The sequence below is a fragment of the Lissotriton helveticus genome, chromosome 4_1, assembly GCF_964261635.1.
Source record: "Lissotriton helveticus chromosome 4_1, aLisHel1.1, whole genome shotgun sequence".
Lineage (NCBI taxonomy): Eukaryota > Metazoa > Chordata > Amphibia > Caudata > Salamandridae > Lissotriton > Lissotriton helveticus.
Genome location: NC_136063.1, coordinates 1,719,982,009 through 1,720,004,606, shown reverse-complemented (window position 1 = coordinate 1,720,004,606; position 22,598 = coordinate 1,719,982,009).

The window sequence follows — 22,598 nt, the reverse complement described above, 5'->3', positions numbered from 1 at the left end:
TTTATAATTAAATACTTATTGGGCGTGTTGCATATCACAGCGTACACTTCAATAGCGCAACTCTAATTACGTTTGAAAGAAAACTAAAAGACTTAGGGCCAGATGTAGGTAATCCCAGATTACCGATTCTTAAATACCGAATCATACCGATTCGGTATTTAAGAACTGGCAATCGGGATGTAGGTATTTTTACCTATTCAATTACCGAATCAGTAAAATTCGGTAATTACCGAATCGGTATTTACCGATTCGGTAATTGCCATTGATTCCTATGGGCTTTGAGGCCCACAGGAATCAATGTCAATTACCGAATCGGTAAATACCGACTCGGTAAAATTACCGAATTTACAAGGGGCACCCCTGATTCTGGCTTGTGTGCAATGTGACACACATACATGCCCTTAGGGCATGTATGTGTGCTACATGGCACCGGTGTACATGCACAGATGTGCATGTACACAGAAATTCATTATTTACCACCAAGTATTATTTGGGGGTAAATAACGAATTCCTAAGGGCCTGTGGCACTGTTTTCTGTGCCACCTACATCTGGATTTACAGAATCGGTAAATTTACCGATTCGGTATTTTACCAAATCGGTAAATATACCGAATCTGTAACTTTACCGATTCTGTAAAGTTAGGCCACCTACATCTCAAACTCCAAATACCGGTCGGTAACGGCCGAAATCGGCTGTTACCGACCGGTATTTGGCGACCTACATCTGGCCCTATGGCATAGATTCATCAACCGAAATTGCGATCGCAATAGCTGCGAAACAGCTATGCGATCGCAATTTTCGCTCCCGCAATTCATGAAGCAAAAAACCACCAAATAGCGTATTGGCAAACATAAATTCACAGAATCAATGTGGAACCCCCTTTGCGATTCTGTAGCAGCGATTTTCCACTTATTCTGCAAATTAATTTGTGAATTCGCAAATAAATCGCAAATACAATTCATCAAAAATCGCAAATTGAGAAAAACACCAAAATTGCTAAATGCGAGTCGCAAATTAAGGAGAAGTCAAACCAGGTGGTAACCATGAGGTTCAATTGAAAAAATATATATACTAACAAGGAACAGGTGCAGGGTGAAACAAACACACTTAAGGAGACACAGTAGTAGCATGAGGACATTCACAATGCCAGGACTCTACATCGTGGGAAGGCGGCTGAGGCTCCAGGCTGCAGCCCGGAACCAACGCAGGATCCAGGAGCGCATATTCCGGCTGCGGATAACACTCCTGGGCCAGACTGAAGAAGAGATCTACTCCAAATTCAGGCTGAATGGGGCAATGATAACGAAGCTCATCAGAGAATTTGACCCCCTGATGCAGCACCGAACAAGGAGGACCAATGCCGTGCCCACCCATGTCCAGGTCCTGTGCTGCCTGCACCTCCTGGCCTCCGGAAGCTTCCAGGGGATAGTTGCATATGCAGGGGGGATCTCCCAGAGCACACTGTCACGCTGCCTACGGAGTTTCCTGGATGCCATGCTGACCCAGATGCACCACTACATAACCTTCCCAACCACCCAACAGGACTTAAGTCAAACAAAGCTTGACTTCTATAACACCGCGCAATTCCCCCATGTAAGTGGCTGCATTGACTGTACCCACATTCACAACTGCCCACCCACTGAGACAGAATACATGTACCGGATCCGAAAGTCCTACCACTCACTCAACATCCAGATGGTCTGCAATGCAAAGACAATCATCACCAACATAGTGGCCCAATACCCGGGGAGCACGCATGATTCGTTCATCTTCAGGCACAGCGGCATATACACACCCGCTTGGCCAGGGGTGACTTTGGCGAAAGACATCTCCTAGGTAAGTACACATGCCACTTACAGTATGTCAAGACCATGTAGCTGCGCATAACAGGCACTGACCCTCTGCTCCTATCCTTCAGGTGACAGCGCCTACGGCCTCTGTGAGTACCTCTTCACCCCATACCTCAACCCTGCTACACCGCAGAACGGCGTTACAATGCTGCGCACATTCACACAAGAAATGTAATTGAACGGACATTTGGGATGTTAAAGAGCCGATTCCGCATCCCACATATGACTGGTGGGGCCCTCAAATACCATCCTGAGGTCTGCTGCCGTATCGTGGCCATGTGTGCCATACTCCACAATATTGCTACCAAGCGGAGGATACCTGTGGAGATCTCTGGTAGTGAGTCGGAGGGGGACAACCGGCCCCCCTGCACATGTGCATCATGCACGCGGGGAGAATCCTGCTGAAGGACACAGGCGCCACAACGACATCACACTGAACTATTTCTAGTGCACCCATACCCTTCACACAACACATGACATGAGTAAGATTTGCGTTTGAAATAAATTCTTATAAGTTTTTTTAACAAGATCCATAACTTTTTTGTTAGTTCAAACAACATAACTACTGTATTGCGTCATACAGCCTCATGAATGCAGAGCAGGCGTGCTTGGTACATCAGCATGGCACTGCTGCTAATGTTCAGTCATTCACTGGTGCCTTCTGCCGGACGCACCCTGTCGCCTCTCCTAATCCACGTTGGCAGTGTCCGGCCATGATACTGCACTGGGCCTGGTACTGCGGCGCCGTTCTGGTACCACAGGCACAGACAGGCTGCTCAGGCTGAATGTGCCTTCACTGGCATCATCACCCCCCCTTGCATGGCCATGGCCACACACCTGTTGGTTTTGGACTACGTTTGTGACCTGCTCCAGGGCCCTTGCAACATCCTGGCAGCATTGCACCATTTGGATTTGCATTGCCAGGGACCGGTGTGACAGTTGGGATGTTGCATTCCCGATCAGGTGGTTCGACCTGGTATATGCTGATAGCCGGGTCAGCAGCTGGCGGTGGCGGCGGTGGGTGATGTCCTGCTGCAACACCATCAGTTGGCCGTTCTCCTTCACTGTAGCCGTTAACTCCTGCACACTTTCGGTGAGCTGGTTGACATTGCGTGCAGTCTTGTACAGCTGCAGCTGCATGTCTGCCATGTGCTGTGCCTGCTTGCGGTGCACAGCTAGCATCCGGCGTTCCATCCCTAGCCCTGGATCTTGGGCATGTTGCCCCCTGTCCGCTCGTGTGGCCACATTGCGCTGCTGCCTCAACCGGCCGCTTGACTGCGACCGCACAGTGGCCGTGCGGCGTGTCTGCCTCCTGGGTGGTGGTGTGGCCTGTTCCACTGCCATGCGTGACGCCTGGGGTGGTTGCACTAAGCATGGGCGTAAAATCCGTTCCGCTCGCGGATTTTGCGGATTTTTGGCAAATTCGCAATCCATGAACTCTCGCGAATTTGCCGAAAATTCGTAAATCCGTGCGAAGCGGATTTTTTGCTTGGTCGCATTGCCAACTAGAATACTATACAATTTTGCGGCGCGCAGTGTTCACTTACCGTCATTCAGCATTTGCAGAGTTGTTTTTCTCCATCTTTGCGTGTGCTGCGCCATTTTGGATCTTGCTGCGGGATCCCGCGGGAGTTTGTCGACGTCATCGCGGCTTGCCACCTTGCACAGCGAGAGTTTAGCAACGCGAGTACGTCATAAAGGCCCGTGATCACGCATCGCGGGAGTAAACACTTGAGAACACATAGATGCGGCGGCCAGCGACAATCTCGCAATTGCGAGATTGCAAAATTTGCAATTTCGCACAGGAAATCCACCAGCAGGCAGCATAAACCTTGAAAATTATGATTTTTATCAGAATAACTCCTCAGGTTGACATTTGCCTGCACTTTTTTTTTGCAAGGAGTCCATTTTGGGGGGGGGGGGGTGGGAGGAAGGAAGTGCCCCACAATCTCATACTTCCTGTTCCTGTCCAGCAGGCTCCTCCCAGTGCTTTCTTCATGTGCTGGTCACTTTGATTTGGATCTTGACCTGGAAGGATTACTTTTTGTGGATGCTGCTGGATATTTGGATTTTTGCAAAACTGAAAGCACTCAGCAGGTGCAAAAGTTCAATCTTATCATTACTAACCATTCCCTTTAGTGCTTCCTGAGGGGCCCCTTCAGAGTTCAGTTGCCTACTTGCAACTATTCTATGACCCTGCTCTGACCCTCACAGCAGGCTCAGAGAATAGCTACAAGTATACAACAAAGGTCCTGTTAAAAAAATTACACTGCAACAGAAAGCAATTACAGATAAGGAAGCAGGTGCCAGCCTGGAAGTTCAAATTCAGTGACACATTAATCAGCCCCTAATTCATTCATGTCAGTTGAGGCAGGGCAGGTGTGCTTTTCCCCCCATAATCTACAGTGATGAACTAGAGGGTGGCATGGGTGAGCCAGAGGGTGGCATGGGTGAGCCAGAGGGTGGCAGTGGTGAAACAGAGGGTGGCAGTGGTGAAACAGAGGGTGCTGTGATGAACCAGACGTAGAAACAACATGGTCGCGACCGTTGCTACCTGACAAGTAAGTTTGCGTTTGCGAACTGGTAAAAAACCCTTGCGAAATGGCAGAAACACTTGCGAACACACAAAAAAAAGGAATCCGCAAAATTCGCGAGAGTTCGCGCAATTTCCCGGATTGCCAATTCGCAAAATCCGCCCATGTTTAGGTTGCACACCTCCTGTGGCTGCAGGGGTGGCCCTGTCCACATGGGGAGGTGGTGGTAGTGGTGCAGGTGTGTGTGACGGTCCAGGTTGTGGGGCAGGATGGCTCGCTCCCTCCGTCTCCTCTGGAGTCTCCTCAATATAGAGTGCCTCGCTGTCTGTGGTCTCTGCTTCTGCAGCACCTGTAATGTAAATGGGTGCATGATTAATTATATGAATATTGCACATGGGATGTTGCAACATGCATGCAGGCTTGCATTCCCTGACTGGATTTCAATTGACAGTTCTGGCTGTGTGTGGCTATCAGGGAACTATTGTCACACTACAGGTCCCACAATGCAATAGGGCGTTTCTGATGTGCATAGACTGCATTACTGGGGTTATCAAATGGCTAGCTCTGGGGGCATGGGCATTGCTAGGGTACGGGGTTGCAGTTGCATGGCTCTTACCTTGGGATTGTTGTGTGGGTCGGGAGGTGTCCAGCTGAGTGACCCCCACGCAGGCTGCAGGGTTAATGGTATCCTCAACGAGGTCCTCAAGTGGTGTGTTGGCCGCAACTGTGGGGTCTCTTCCTCCCGTGGCCCGTTGCTCCCCCAGCCTCTCTGCTATGCGCTCCTTGGCACGGCCTCTGAGGTCATACCACCTCTTCTTTAGGTCATCAATTGACCGCTGGGTCACTCTTACGGTGTTTACCTTCACCCGGATGCGCAACCAAATGCGCCTTTTGTCAGCCTCAGGCACCTTCCTGGATAGCTTCCCAAAAAGCTTATCATGGTCCCTGCTGACTCCCTCAATCAGGTACTCCAGCTCATGTTCGGAACATTTTATTTTTCTTTTCCTGCCCATTTCACAGGATCCTGCTGCATCCTGGGACATTCTGGTGTTGGATGTATGTTCTGTTGTGGGGCTGCAGGGTGTGTCTGCTAGAGCTCAGTGCTGTGTCTCCTCCTCTCTCCAGCTCTGTGTTGTTCAGAATGAGAAAGGGAACTGCCTACTTCCTGGTTGTGATGTCATCATTGTGCTCAAAATGCGACTTCCCGTTTTTGCGATCTCGCAATTTGCAATTTCAGTAATTGCGAAATCGCAATTTCAACTTGGAAAAACAGGAGATTCTGCGATTCTTGTGCGATTTAGCGAAATTCGCATTCGGCGATTGCGGCCTATTGCGAATCACATTTTTAGGACGCATTTTTTGATGCATCCCATTCTGCAAATTACAATTTGCAATTCAGTATTTTACTCAAATTGGAATTCGCAGAATAGGTGTTTGATGCATCTGGGGGTTATTCAGTACGTAGTTTAAGGAAACTTCGGTCTGAACTTGTATCCTGTTCAAGTCACGTCCTCCATTCTCTGTTGTTCTCGATGCTATATTTATATAGGACACGTATATAAATCAGCTTACTTGCCTTCGTATTTTACCTTTTGAGGTCCAAATAGTGTGACTGCTGTCAAATTATAATATTTATGCCCTGAGGAAGCCCGCATCGGGCGAAATGCGTTGGCTGTTTCTTGGCTGTTTCATTGGTTATCCTATATTGAGAGTATTGGCTGTTCACTTGTATCATCGTGTCAAGAAGACTTATTAAAAAAGGACTTTTTCACATCAATGAAGGACATCTGTTGTGTTTTGTTGTATTGATACATTCTCTTATCATTTTCCTTGTTGCCTCTCCATGTGCTTTTTTCCCCCCCTGAACAGCACTGCGTCAGTAACTTCCGCCTGCCTAATGGCAGGCGTGAGGGTGAGGCAGTGCCACAGGGGTAGGTTGGCCCCTGCATTGGTGGACTTGCGTCATGGTTGTGACATGACTGTGGCAATGCTTGACTTCAAGATTCCTAACGTATCTGTCATTACTTGTGTCATGGAGGGCTGTCCAGTGATTACAGTGCATCCATGCTCTTGCAAGAAGGGTGTAGTGAGAAGTGTTGCAACGCTGTCTTGTCGCAGCGCAGCAACCCTTTTCATGACTGGGGCACAGGTATGGGCACTATCTAATTGATTGTGCGCATTCCTGCACTGTAGTTATTTCACAGGGCAGCGCTCCAACATTGCTTGCAGCACTGACCAGCACCAAAACCTGCAGAGATATGGGCCGAAGTTTTATCACCATTTTTAAGATCAGCTATTTTCTAGTCCTAAGTAACTGGCTCTAACTACTGTTAGAGACAGTTTTTTGGCTCTTCAGCATTTCAAGGAGCCCCTTGATAATATGGAGTAGTGGTGTTTGCGTGCCTTTTTGCACTGGAACGCATTCTTTGCATGTAATTAGCTATAAATATTGCTAACATGCATTGAGTCAAAAAAATGCACACTATCGCCCAAAAACTCACGTTAAACCTTGCTAATAGTGAGATAAAATTATCGCCGCTTTAGCAGCAAAAAAAGTGCTGCTAAAGCGGCGATAGGCCCTTGATAATATGCCCCATGGAGTGTTTATGCATATAATTATCCTTGAAGCTGAGTAGCTAGTTGTGCATTCAAATTGATTTGTTTGATTCATAGTATTTTTCAGAACAAAAACATTTAGTATGTTATTTATCTAAGTAGATTGTCTCTTAATCAAGGGGGAGCAAAGGGGAATGTTACCTTGAGGTGGTAGTCCATTTGGTACAAACATTGGATTTTAGAAGTCCAGAATATTTTAAAGAACCTCCACCTATTCTAATGTCTTGACTTCGAAACTCATGCAAACATTTTTTTCTTCTTAAAGGGTATATTTGTACCTACATGTGAGGGATACACATCTCTATACCATGGGGATCACTTTAGGGAATCTTGTGATGAATAGTCATCATCTTATTTTTCATCCACTGAGAGTAAAAGATTGTCATGTGCATTCCTATCATCCGGAAAAGTTAGGTGACTAGGTCAGGAATGCTTATCTTCCTGAGAGAAGAGTGGTGCAAGGAAGACCAGTGGAGTGGATATGAATACTCTTTAAAGTTTCTGAATCGGATCTACATCTCCAGATGAGTCCATCTTAGTGACCTTGTGCAAGTAGCATTTAGTATGTGGGACCATAGAAATATTGGAAGATGGATCTTCACTCATTTGATTTGAAAGAAGCCAGCAGTAGAATGTTTGTAAATATATTTCCTCAAGCATCATGTTGCTCATTAAATGCTTTGCGACCTAAACACTGTATGAATTTATTTATGAAAGGAAAAATCTCTAGTTTTATAGTAAAGACGATATCTTCCTCCTCCACACATCCCACCTTACCCTTCACTTTAGCCATTGTGGAAACCACACTTATTCAATACAATTGGGCACAATGGCATAGCTAAAATCCAAAAAGTGCTACATTTCTATCTGGCCTCAAGCAAAAGAAATCCTGCATTTATGTACAGTGTAAAATTAAATCCTTTTGAAGTATAGTGCAAGAAATCTCTGCTTCTAAATGTTTGGCGGCACTGACAAGGTTATGAGGCTGTACCACAAATCAGGGAGCGAGCGAAAATTAGACCAGCTGCAAACTCTTGATTTAAATAGTTAGACACAAAGGGCAACTGGAAAATTCAAGGTGTTTCTTAAGGGGGGCTGTTCATTGACAATTTGTCAGAATCGGTCAGGAAGGTAACCTCTTGAATATCCGAAGATATTGGAATAGACGCCTCACTCACTTATGTGACATGCTTCATCATCAGCGCCTATCCACACCCTGGTAGGATGATATAACAAAGGGCAGACTCCACCTAGATTTTGTATTGGGAGTTCTTAAATTAAATCTGACTGGATAAGCAAGGATCCAGGTGCCATTTTTTATGTTACAAATTCCTGCAGGTATGCCCAAAGGGTTCCTTTATTGTTCTAAGGTTTTTTGTTCTAAGATAAAAACTTGTTCTTAGGTTTTTTATTGAATAAAATTAATTCAGTTAAACCTTTAGTATTTGTGTCAACATGTTTTGGCCCACAAAAAGAGCCTGATCTTGTCTGGGGCCTTCGGGAGGGCTTAATAAGCTGGTCCCTGCCTCATAAAGCATGCTCTCCATGTGCACTTATGAAGCCTAAGGCTCTCACCTTTCTCATTACTTATTCTTTGTAGGGATTTCCTCTGGATTGATTTGTTCCAGGTCATGCGGTCACTGGGGGGTGGTGCTGGCTTATAGTCACACATTCGTCAAAGTTGTAGCACCGAGGGAGTACCTGCTGTGTCCTCTCCGACTGCAGCCGAGTGGGGGCTTGTCTGGCTCAGCTAGCAATCCTAGAAAGTGCTCTAATTACTTAATTTTACATGTCTGATGGTGAAATATGGTGTATTTAATTTTTCACTATTGCAAGGATTCGCTCTCCTATAGGCTATCATTGGAGCTGCCCTGTAACATTTTACAAATGTAACTTTCAATTGGGAAAGCTAGAGATTTGGAGTTTAGGCTATCGGAACTCAGAATTTAATAATACACCTTTTAGTAAAGGTCTTTTCTAAATTATGTGTTTGCAAGTGCCACTTTTAGAAAGAGAGCATTTTCTTATTTAACCATTTTATGTGCCTCTGCCTATTTGTGTATTCACCGTCTGGTTTTGGAGTGACAGTAGCTGGGGATGTATATTAACTCTAGACAGTCACAAGGAGGTTGAGGTGTGTCCTGCCTTTCCTGGTGACTCATAGCTAGCCTGAATAGACCTTTCTGCATTTAGAGTGGTGGGAGGAGTTTTCACTAGCACCTGAATAGGCTGTGTCTGCTCTGCACAATGCTGTCTCTACCTCCTGTAGTGAAGCTGGACCAGTGAGGACAGAACTGTTGTTTTACTGAGCTCCGAGACCCTGGAAACAAAGACTACAAAGTGTAAATGAGATATAAGAAGTTAACCTTAAACTACAGATCTTTAGATCACTTCTATAAGTAAGAGAACCCTGAAAAGAGGAAGAGCTAAAGAGCTGCCAGGAGGAGTACTGCACATTTGCTGTATGTTATTTTGTTGGGTTGGTCTGCAATTGCTGCTTCTGTCTGTGGGCAGAGAAAGGACTGAAACTGATGCCTTGCTGTTGTATCCTGCTTAAAAAAGAGCTTTAAAGGCTTTATGTAGAGCTTGTCTCCTGTTCTGAAGTCTCAGGGACACAAAGACTTCTCCAGCGGTAACCTTGAACTCCATTGTTGGGAGTTCTGACCTGCCTTGTGGTGCCAACTCAAGTACTGGGCCCTTGGAGGTTACTTTTGTTGCAAAGGAACTGCAAAGAACTAATGGATTTACGACTACTAACTTTATGTCCGCACTCGGGACGGAGATTCCGGCCCAGAGGCGGAGCTTCTGGCCCGGAGGCGGAGGTCCCAGCTTGGAGGCGGAGCTTCCAGCCCAGAGGCGGGGCTTCTGCCCTGGAGGTGGGGATTCCGGCAAGTGGTGGAAATTTAGCCATGGCTGAAATCTCCACCTCCGGGCTGAAAGCTCCTCCTCCAAGTCGGAAGTTCCGCCTCCGGGCCGGAAGCTCCGTCTCTGGGCCTGGAATCTCGGCCCGAGTGCGGACGTAAAGTTAGTAGTCAAAAATCCATTCTATGAATACCAAAAGTAGTAAGTGCATTCTGTGAATACCAAAAGTAGTAAGTGCATTTTGTTAATACCAAAAGTAGTAAGTTTAGGATTTTGTATTAAGTTAATTCTATGAATCGGGCCCATAGGAAGGTTGAGAGTGGGCAGTCGTAGGCTGTGCCAACAAAAATCCCCTACTGTTTACCTCCATTTTAGTGAGGTACATAGCCATTTGTGCTTAGTAATACATTTGCTATACCCAGGCCTTGCCTTTTCCAAGATTCTAAAAAATATCCTTGTTTTACACAATCAAAGAAATTTTTCACCTCGAGGGATAGAGAGACTGTTTCTAGTCTTTTGTGAACCATAGAAAGTGGGCTAGGGATTTCTGTTTAAGATTTTGCTATCCACATTAATAAAGATATAGGGCTTTTGTATTTCAGTGTGTCGTCTCCTTTCTTAGGAAGGAGTTTTGTTAAAGCCTTGTTAGAGAGATCGCCTAGAATACCAGGGAATTCTGCCTCCTTAAATATCACATAGAGCATCAGCCCTAAATGAGTGGCTATGATTTAAAAGAATTCACAGAGGAAGCCATCTTCCCCTAGCGATTTGCAGGTCGATAGATCTCCAATGTCAGCATTTCATCTATCAAAGTCTCACCTTGCATTAATGCTCCATCTGCATAGCAAAGGTAGAGGAGCTACAGTTCCTTCATGAACTTGTTTTCTTCATCATGAAGGTCATATTGATTGGAGCTGTAAAGGTTGTCATTAAATGTGGCAAACATCCCTGCCATGTCAGTGGGGTGAGTCTGTAGTCAGCCCGTACTGTTACTCATAGTCAGCAAGGTTGATTGTGTTTCCCTTTCTTGCAGTTGTAGCATTAATATCATACCCGAATGTCCCCCACTCATAGTATTACCACTTAGGTTTGGTAGAGCATGTTCTGCTTTGGCAGTAAGGAATTCATTGAACATTGTTCCTCAAGTTGGCCTTTCAACTGAGGCATAGTCCATGTATTGTTTTGCTGGATTCTAGTCAATGTGTTCTAGTCTGAATTAGCCCGAGCTTGCTTTACTGTTGGCCACTGTGAAGTTCTGCATCATGAGTCCTGCATTTAAATTATCTATAACTTCTGGGAGTTTATGCTTCCTATGCTGCATACGTGCCCTCAATTGTGCTGGAAGCATGTGTCCCAACTCTTGGACTCATTCGATCACGGAGTGAATTTTAAATGCACCCTCTAGAAAGGTTCACCCCAGGATCGAATACAATAATTGGTATTGAATTAGAAAGTAGTCTATGCAAGACATTCGAAAGTTAAAGTTTTTGTCAATAGGTTTTAACAATCTCCATATAACCAACAAGCCATGATCATACATGACATGGTTTAGGATGTGCCCTATTATTGGTATTAGAGGGGTCAACTAGGCCTTTTTTTAGCTAGTACACCAAATAGGATTCGACCTCTAATATCATTCCTGTTCTGCCAAAAATACTAAGGGGCAGATTTATGAGGCACTTGCGCCACGTTTACGCCGCTGTTGCGTCACGCAAGGCGGCGTAAACGTGGCGCATCCCTACGAACGATTTACAACGTGACGCATCTAGGCAGATGCGTCACGTTGTAAAGCCCTGCGCCGCTTGTGGGCGTTCCGGCGCAGGGTGGGCGTTCCGGGGCAGGTGCGCCTCGCAAAAGTGGCTGAGTAAAATCTATAAGATTTCACTCAGTCACTTTCAGGCCAATGCTGCGTCAAAAGCCTGCGCCTGCTTGAAGCAGGCGTAGGTCTTGACGCAGCATTGTGGAGATGGGGCACCCCCGAGCCTTGCTGGAGCTGCGTCGCGCTTGCGACGCAACTCCAGCAATGCGTCACCTTTACGGCACAGATGCGTCACGCATCTGTGCCATTTTTGCCCCATGGTGCGCTGCATCATAAATGCGGCGCACCATGGGTGGCGGAGCTGTGGCGCACTGTGGCGCATGTTAACTGGCGCATCCCTGGGGATGTGCCAGTTAACATAAATCTGCCCCTTAGCCTGTACGTCTGTGTGGAGTGTATACTGTTTGTTTCAAATCTACTAAATCTGTGTTTTGATCAAAACATATTGGGTTTATTAAGTTAGTAAGAGTCATCTCCTTCCAAGTTAAAATCTGTGTTTTGATCAAACCATATTGGGTTTCTTAGGTTAGTAAGAGCCATCTCCTTCCATATGAATACCCCAGCTTCTGACAGTCTCTATCATCCATGTTTGAAGTGTTTGCGACATGATATAAGCCTCCAGTGACACAGTATCTGTTCCTATTTGGAACTCGAATCATGAGTCTGTAGTGGAGGCATGTGAGTCATGCTGTAATTCAGTGGGTGCAACCTGCTATAATTTGGGGGTATCTCTGCCTACCTTCATAGAAGTGGTATTGCGAGAGCATAAAAAAGTATTCCATTGTGTCTTTTCTGTGTTTTATGCTGCTCTGCTATCCATTGTGATAATCAGGACTGCAGCAGGCTGTTCCACTGTACCAGATGTTGTTTACGAGCCATATTTCAGTTCTAGTTTTTGCTAATTTCATTGGACAAATCTGGAGATACCGTTCTGGAATTACCCTTCATTGTCCGTCAAAGGGACTTTTTCGTTCTTAACTGCTGCAGCTCTTTTCTGGCATTTTGGTGCCAGGGGAGCACGCTATTACCCCTGGTGCGGGTTCAGTGTAGTATTCCTAGTATGGATCTGGTGTGTTCACTGGAACTGCAGGGGTTCGGGAAATTTTTAAAAGAACTGTTGTAAGAGGTTGACTGTAAAGCCCTGAAGATGTTTTTTCAATTTTCTCTGGTTTTCTGTAAAACTTGACATTGTCTCCATGAGAGTGGTTCTACTATTCCATGACTTTTAATTACGATTCTAAGGGACACATGTGTAAAGCGAAAAAACCGGAAGCAAACAAACAGATTAGCAGAAACTGCCTCTTTGTGACCAATATTTTTGCTTTTGGGATGCATCATCCCAAATGCAAAAATCGCAATTTGAGGAATCACAAAAATTGCGATTACTTAATTGCGATTACATTTAGGGAATCGCAAATTGCGATTCCCGAAATACAATGCATGATGAAATCGCAAATAGCAATTTCGCGAATAGGGGTCGCAAATTACCATCAATTTGAACTTGATGGTAATTTGCAAAAACTTTGAAAAATGCACTAAAGTGCATTTTTCAAAGATTCTGGTTACACACACACGCCCTTGGGGCATGTGTGAGCGCAACATGTGGTCACATGTTAATTTCAGGGGAGCAACAGGGTGTCCTTTGGGCACCCTTGCACCGTACCTATTGGGTACTCGCAATTTGCGAGTTGCAAATAAGGAATGTTTAGGAATCGCTGTTTTTTTAGTGAGTCCTACATGCATAGGCTTTTGCAATTCCTTAATTGCGATTCCTTAATAAATGCAATTAGGGAATTGCAAAAGCCTACCTTGATGCATGTGTCCCTATATCACTTGCCCCCTGCTCAGGAACTCTGGGAAAGCCTAGCGATCCTGAACAGGAAAAAGTAGGATTGACCCCAAAAGAAAACTCCAATCATGTCTGGCCATGTGTGTTTTGTTTATGATAAATAAACTTCCACTTTGGGAGTTTGTTGTGAAAAACTAAGGGGCACATGCATCAAAGGTTTTTGCGATCGCAAACGGTGTGATTTGCAAAAATCGTCCGTTTGCGATTGCAAATTGGCCTTTGGAGATGCAGGAAAGTGTTTCCTATGTGCAATTTAAGAATTCGCAATTATTTGCGAATTCCTAAATTGCGATTGCATTTAAGGAATCGCAATTTGCGATTCCTTAAATGCAATGCTAGAATCACTTTCAAATAGCGATTTCACTATACAAATCAAACTTGTCTGTAATTTGCAAAACTTTGAAAAATGCATTAAAATGCATTTTTTAAAGTTTTAGGTTACACATCACAATTTCAGGGGTGCAACAGGGTGTCATTTTTACACTCTCGCACCCTTGAAATTGCATGAGCAATTTGTGAGTACCTTCCTGGCCCCTAGGAATGAATGGGAAGGCATTCCTTAAATGCGACTCGCAATTTGTGAGTCGCAATTAAGAAATGTTTAGGAATCGCTATTTTTATAGCAATTCCTACATGCATAGGCTTTTGTGATTCCTTACTTGCGATTCCTTAATAATCGCAAATAAGGAATCGCAAAAGCCTACCTTGATGCATGTGCCAGTAAACACTTTGCTGGCCTGACACATTAAACCTAGTGGCAGCAGTTCCTCTAAAGACACAATATCTGTGACAGGACGAGATAGTCCTCTAAACATAGAAGGTGGTCATCTGCATAGGTGGTAGAGGTCATTACCTCCACCCCACTTGTGGAACACTTGCCAAATTCTAAATAAGGCCTTAAGTCAAGGGTAGGTTGTCCTTAACAGCCTGTAAATTGCAGTTGTGTCATAAAACACTTGTTTTATGCTGCCTCCAAAATAGCACATACAGCCTTAGGAAGTGCATGAGCAGAGGTCGGGGGGTAGGTTGCGATCAGAGTGCTAGATCACCCCATAGTGTGTCAAACTTCTAGTATGGCAGCTTCATTTGAATGGCAGATGGGGTGATGAAAATATTCCTGTGTGCAGTCCTATTTATTCCATGGCATTTCAGAACAGACCATCTTCAAAGTGTTTGCAGCGTCCACTGCTCTGAAAAATCTATTGTAGGTATAGAGCGGAGTGTGGTCGCCCAGAAGGCATTTGCTTCTGTGGTGTGGAACAGCTTCATGCTCCACACATTGAAGTGCATGTGCCATCTCCATGGACCACTCACCTGCTCACTCGTCGGGGAGGGAAACATCCTTTACAACGCAACTTTTACCACGCAGTGCCTTTACGATGCAACTTTTACAACGCAAACCATTACAACGCATTGCGCTGGGGGGCGCTCTAGGATAGGGAATAAGTTTCATTTACTATCCAACACCTTCCCTGGTGTCCACGGGGACTGGAGTTGGAATAGTAAATTAAACTATTCACTATCCAGCACCCCAAAGCGCTATGCGTTGTAAAGGTTTTCGTTGTAAAAACCGCGTTGTAAAGGCATGCGTTGTAAAAGTATGCGTTGTAACGTCATACATCCGTCGGGGAAGTCATCTTTGTTGTCAAGTGCCACACCTCTCAGTAAGGTTTGGATAACAGACGAAGCAAATCAGAGCCTCACTCTTGCTCAAAGTTCTTCTTGGAGAGGGTCAGGAATAGCCTGCGTGTGACGGTGGACCTCATAGATTTGTCACAGAGTATTCCAGCCCTCGTGATGCGAGTGAAGATCTCTTCAAGCTATTTTTGCCTCTGCTGTGGTTACTTCACCTGCTCTCACTTTCTCACAGCAGGAATGAGCTGCCTCATTGGGCCAGGTCCTGGGATCAGATGTTTGCCTTCGGAGCACACTAAGGGCCAGATGTAGGTAGGCGTTTACCGGGTGGTAACGGCCGAAAACCGGTAAAATCGGCCGTTACCGAGGAAATGAGATGTAGGAGGCCATTAATTACCGATTTTTTAAAATCCGAGTCGGAAACATACCGACTCGGTAAGAATGACCCGGTAAAATTACCGTGTCGGAATCTACCGTATACATAAATACCGAGTTCGTATATTCCGACTCGGTAAATCAGAAAGGGTAAAAATCAGCCTTGGAGATGTAGGTAAGCACAAAAATACCGATTCTGCCGAAAAACGGTATTTTTAAGTCGGTATTTACCATGCAATGAAAGCAGGTGGTAACCAAGGGAGGGCTATAAAAAAAGTCCCAAAATGCACCTCAGGACCCATGATGGTGGCTTTTTACATCATAGCAAGACGGCAGAGACTACAGGCAGCAGGACAGAGAGAATGGCTAAGGGAGGAACAAGTGTACAGGCAGAGGATAACACTGTTCCAACTGACAGAGCCTGAAATACTGCAGAGGTACAGGCTACACCCAGACACCATCAAGCAATTGATCAGGGACGTACACCCTCTCCTGGACCACCCAACACCCAGGGCCCATGCCATCCCACCTCATGTCCAGGTGCTATGTAGCTTACACCTGCTGGCCTCAGGGAGCTACCAGAGTGTGATAGCTGTAGTGGGTGGCATGTCCCAGGGCTGCCTGTCCCGCTTCTTCAGGAGGTTTCTTGACGCCATGATGCAGAGGATGGGGCATTATATTAAATTCCCTGTTACACCGGCAGATTTAGCCAAAACCAAGACTGACTTTTATCAACTGGCACACTTCCCTCACGTGATCGGCTGCATCGATGGCACCCACGTCCCACTCTGTCCACCTGCAGCCACAGAGCACATATACAGGAATCGCAAATCGACGCACTCCATCAACGTCCAGGTCATATGTAATGCAGGTAACCTCATCACTGACATCGTAGCCAAGTTCCCCGGAAGTACCCATGATTCATACATATTCCAGAATAGTGGAATATACACACGCCTACTTGCCGGAGAATTTGGAAATGGATACCTGCTAGGTAAATCACATTGACACACCCTGACACTCACATTAGATCTACGTCTCAAGTACTTGCAATTAATGTCTATCTTTCTCCCCCTAGGCGACAGTGCATATGCCCTGCGGTCCTTCGTGCTCACTCCCTACCTCAACCCATCCACCAGGAGTGAAAGGCGATAAAACGTGGCTCACAGATCCACACGAAACGTAGTTGAGCGCACATTTGGACTCCTAAAGAGCAGGTTTCGCTGCCTCCACAAGAGTGGAGGTGCACGGCAGTACACCCCAATCATCTGCTGCAAAATAATAGCGACCTGTGCAATGTTGCATAATCTCGCCACCAAGCAAGGCACTGAGGTGGAGCTCACATATCATGAGGACATTGATGACGACCCAGAGGTGGCAGAGCCCCAAGCTACAGTGGCAGCAGCAGCTACAGATGGGAGACTGAGACGGGCAGAGGTTACACAACAATATTTCTGAGTGAGTAAAGAGACACAGGCATGAATGTAACTTTGTGTAAGTAGTTTAATATTCACTACGCCACAGCATTGTTAGCTCACATTGGGCTCACTAATACAAACACTCCATGAGTGTGTTGTCACGGTTAACACCACCGTGACTACAGCCTTGGGTGGAGTGCAAAGTCATTGTTTGTGGCCACGGGCCACAGGGCGGGGCTGCTGTGGCTGTGAATCAATGTCCTCACGCTGGCCTGTCACACTTCCCCCACGCCTGCCACTCCTCCGTAAGTCATGCACAGGAGTGCTTGCACCACTCCTGCTGGTGGACCCCTCGCTTTCGGCAGCACAAGTGTCGCCTCCAGTGCCAGTCTGATGCGCGAGCACTAGCTCCATGGCAGAGGTCATCCTGGCCATACCTTCACTTAAATTGTTGCAGCACTGCACTATGGCATCCTGCATCGTGACTGACCGTCTGCACAGCACAGTGGTAGCAGTTGCAAACCTGTTCAGGGCCTTGGTTTGCTGGCGCACATCCACACGGGCCTTGCGTCTCTCCAAATGGTCCCTGTCCAATTTGTCACACAGGACAGTCATGCACTGTGTGATATCTGAGATTCCTGACGCCATGGATTGCATGCTTTCTGCCATTTCCCCTATGCCCTTGCCTACTGCTTCCAGTTTATTATTAGTTGTGCGTGCGTGCCTCTGAACCCCCATCATTGCTTTTGCCTGCAGGCGCTGCACCTTCACCATGGTGGCCTCCAGTCCGCAGAAGACACCTTGGACTTGCCGCACATCCTCTACCTCCCGTGGCCGTCGCCCTCGGACACTGGCCCGCGTGACTCTGGGACTGGGCTGCTGCTCGGTGTTGCCTCTGTCCTGTGTGTCACCCTCCACCTCCTCCTCCTCCGATGATGTTTGCAGTATTCTGCGAGGGGGCACATCATGGCTCCTGACTCTTCCCAGCACTGGGGATGGTGATGTGGGGGTGGGTGATTGTTCTGCCGCTCCTGTGTCCTGACTACCGAATAGGAGAGGGGATTGTGGATTTTCTGCAGTTGCCTCCTCAGGTATCGGGCTGCCTGCTCTTGGTCCTGCCCTCCCTGAGATGTGCTAGGTCCGGCTCCTTCCCTCCTCTTCTCTCTGACCTCAGCTGTGCTGCGCTTTGACTCTCCTGTGGACAGACATGGACATTGTGTCAGTAATGTTGTTCACCTGTGTCATGAGATAAAATACACTTCTATTGCACTTTTGCCTGTCTCTCATTTGCCTATGCTACTTGTCTGTTGCTCCCCTTGCTGCAATGCACGCTGACTGCTCTGAGGTATCTACACATGACTACATTTCCCAGGATGCATTGCAGGACATTAGTTAAACCTGTAGTGGAGTCTGATTTGTCCTGTGAGGGGAATAGGTAAAAGGGTAAATGATAATGTTCTTGCATCTTACCTGGTTTCTTTGCTCCTCTTGCTGAGCTGTCTGCGTCTCCAATTCCGTGTATACATTCCTTCTCAAGGGTGGATGCGACCATCTCCTCGATGTCGGTGAGTCTGGGGGCTCTGTTTCTTCCTCCTCCTGTAGCAGCACTTTCCTTGCGGTGGGCAGCAAGCTTTTTTTTGGTGATTATGCGGATGTCATACCACCGTTTTTTTAGGTCTTCTAGGTCACGGTGGGTGACACCAATGGCATTTACCTTGCCTTGTATGTCCAACCAGGTGCTGCGTTTGATAGATTCTGCAACATGCAGAGTTTGCTTTCCAAAAATGTTGCCATAATGTCTGACAATCTCCGAAATCAGCACCTGCAGTTCCTCCTGGCTGAACTTCTGCTTCCTTTTGCGCTCTGCAGCATCTCTCTGTGCCTCCTGGCTCTCCATCTTGCTGTGTAGTTTGTCTCAGGAAAGGCTGCTCCACACTCTGTCCTCCTGCTCTCCTGACTGTTTGTTTCTGCACCTGCATGGGCGTGGCCTGTCCCAGGTACTGGGGTGTGGTGCTTGGATCTGATTGGTTAGTTCCCCTGTGGCTTGGAATTTGGGTGTGGTTGAAGTACCTGATTGGTTCACAGGCACACATGTTTGTCAGTTTCAAATTCTTGGGCGGATAGTTCCGACACGGTAAATACCGGGTCGGTTTTTACCGACTCGGTATTTTCCGGGTCGGGAGTTGCCATTCATTCCTATGGGCCATGGCACCGGTGGATCGGTTTTGGTTTTTCCGTCTCGGATTTTACCGTGTAGGTATTTTCCGAGTCGGTAAATACCGTTTCCGATTACCGACAGGTTCCGAGTCGGTATTTGTTACCGCCATTGTTACCTACATCTCATTTTCCTACTCGGTAATACCGAGTCGGTATGACTGGGTATTTAAGAGGTCGGTAAATATTATTTACCTACATCTGGCCCTTAAAGAGCAGACATGAACATTGTGGCTAGCCTCCACCTCACATCCTACCTCGCCACACTTTTCAAACTCTAACAAAGAGTGCCCGTCTTTATAAAGCTCCCAGATTCAATGCCTGTGCGTTTTCATTGCTTTTAGTTAGTGCTGTATTGTTTTAAATATTTGCGAAGACTGGGATTTACAGCAGTACAATGAATGAATCGTAATAAAATAGCTTCATTTTAGCCTGTGCCTTATGTATCTTTGCATTTTAGTGTTATTGATCATGGTTAGCAAGTAGCAATATCATTGCTTAATCTTACAAATAGCTTTGTAACTGCATTCTTAATAGTTGTGTCCTTTTTATTACAGCCCTGTGCTGACGGTCGCAATCACTAAGTGATCACGAACAGCATGTAATATACACAGTTAAGTACTTTGGGGCTTATTTACAAGCCCATTGCGCCACCTGTGCGTCACTTTTTTCATGCACCGGTGGCGCAGTGTGCCTGCCAATATTTCCAAGGCCACATTAGGCCACCCTGAATGGCTTTTCATGTCCTCGTAAATATGACCCCCTTTGACGCATTTACTCTGCATGATAGAATTCTGGACTAGCACAGGGTAAAAGGACAGGAATGTTCCATGTCTTGTAGATACGATCTGCATACATAGTTAAATCAATACAGAACGTTTTGAGCATACTTGGAGAACAACAGTCAGCTCATAGTATTAGATACTTTCACAAGTGAAAAATGCAACAGCACCACTTTCAAGGACTAAATGCAATGTAATTCATTGCTTTTTAGACATAGATTGTGAACAAATCACAGTTATAGCAAATGATGAATTGCCCCAAGGGAGGAACGTGTAAAAGAAGATAGGGAGTGTTTGGGTGATTTAGTGATAGGAGAAAGAAGGTTTTCAGGATAGTGACATGGAGAATATTTACATTATTTTAGAAGCAAGGGATCGGTTTAAAATCACCGTCCTTAACAACCTGGCCACAACAGTATTTACAAGTACACTTGTTATCACGTATGTTTAAGATAAGAGGATATCTTCTCAACTTATAGCACATAGGGTATAAAGAGACATGGTTCAGGTTTGATAGTTAAAAGGGGCGTCGACGTTTCGACTCGTCTTTTGGCCATGTGGGTAAGTTAGACCTTGGCCGTGCGAGTCATCATTAGGACATGTGGGGGCAATGTCAGAGGGGCTGTCGATGACCCTAAAGGGATGGAGGAGAGAGTGAGGCTGTTGCAAGGGACATACTAGCTTGTAAAGCGATTAACAAACTGTACGGGGGTGGGTATGCTTACCCCAAAAGATGCTAAAGCGTCCGCGTGGTGTCTGAGTCACAGCCGATGGGTCAAGACAAGGTTAAGACCTGTAAGGCAAGAGGGTATAAGTATAATCCCGATGCTCAAGATCTGGGGGATAAGTCACCCATTATTCGCTAGTCTTATTCATTTACCTGTAGAAACCGGACATGGTATTTCCGGTTGGAGGTAGTGTAGGTACCGAATAGAATAAATCTTCCCTATTGGCCTTCACCAGGGGTAAGGCTGAAAGAAAGTAAGACTAGAGTGAGTCTAAGCGGGACCACCATGTCAGTTGGAGCGTTCAACCATAAGGGCTGCTCGGGCGACCTGCTAGACGTATCCGCTCATTACCTGGTAACTGCAATTAGTCAGCGTCTATGTTGGAAACGTCTTGTAGTCAGTGCCTCTCAGCACGAGAGTGTGAGCGCGTTGGCGTCGAGGACGTTTAGTAGTGCACGGGTGCGTCAAGCGACGTCAGGGTAATAGATGAAAGACTCATTTCAAAGGATACGTGTCACAGGGTGGACGCATTCAGTCAACTCATAGTCGCAAAGACACACATACTACAAATAAGATCACGCCAGTAGGTACTGTTGTGAAAACACATACATGGATATAGTTTACATAGAGATAAAAACAATTTACAGTAAGATAAAAGTCATTAGAACGAATCATAAGAGAATACATTCGAACGTAATGTAATGCAGACCACAACCACATTGCTCTAGAAATTATTCCATAACTAGTGTGTAGTCTGATTGAATACAGTCATGGAGGTATGTGTAAAAGACAGATGTTTGCAGTGACTGGTTTATATACCCAATAGAGCCACTTGTCTGTTTATCTCCTCCTGTTCGTTTAACCCGTTAGAGACTGTGTCTAGGGAATGTACCCACCTACACTCTCGCTTACTGAGAATGGGCATCACCTTCTCAATGACCCACCATCTGAAACGAGTGGCATCATGTTCAAAACCAGTGAAGTGATCCACCAGGGGTGCGCCTTGTACTTTGCCTTGTACTTTGCAACGAATGCGGCTGCAATGTTGTAATATGCCGCATTTGATCCTCTGGATGGTCTGTCCGATATAAAGGAAATCACAAGGGCAGATAATGGCATAAATCACCCCAGTTGTGTTGCAATTACAATGTTGTTGTAATGTGTAAGTCTGATTGTTATGGGTGAATTCAGTCAGGTCTGTGGTCATGGGGCATGCCTTACATGCGCCACATTTGTGGTGTCCTTGGACCGGTGGGAGGCTCCAGAGAGTGGTTTGGTTATTAGTGCGGGTAGTGGGTAAAAGTGATGAGCTTGTCATAAGCATGGGGGCGCTGTGCGCGCCCCTCGCCCCCCCAGCGAAACAGGGGAATAGCCCCAGCAGCCACGGGGTTAAGGGCATATTTACTAGTAAACTGGTGAAGCGTGTCGTTGAGCCAAGAAAGCAAACAACACGCTCCATCACTTTAGAAACGCAGGGCTCCATCATATTTACAAGAACATGGAGCATCCCTGCATTTCAACGTGTGCTGGTGCTAAATTAAGCTACCTAGCGCCAATGCAGGTGCCATTGCAATATAATGTAAGGGAGATAGTGCAAGGGTGGCTGCGTTGCAGGGGAAGATTGTTTATGTGCAGGAAAGTGTCCCTCCCTTACATAAACAATCTTTAAATTATGTTGTGTAACTTCTATGGGTGCTGTTCGATGCTAGAAATTTTCTCCTTTTAACACACCAATCTCAGAGAGGCACTATTTTTTGGAGCAAAGCCGTGTCTTCAGTTGTTAGTCTTCAGTTGTTAGAGGGTAAGAACCACGGGCGGTTGGATGGGAATGCCTATGTGCCACTCACAGTAGGCCCCCTTGACACAACGTGATGCAAAGCAGCTCTAGTAACTTGTTGCAAATAATGGTTTTCAC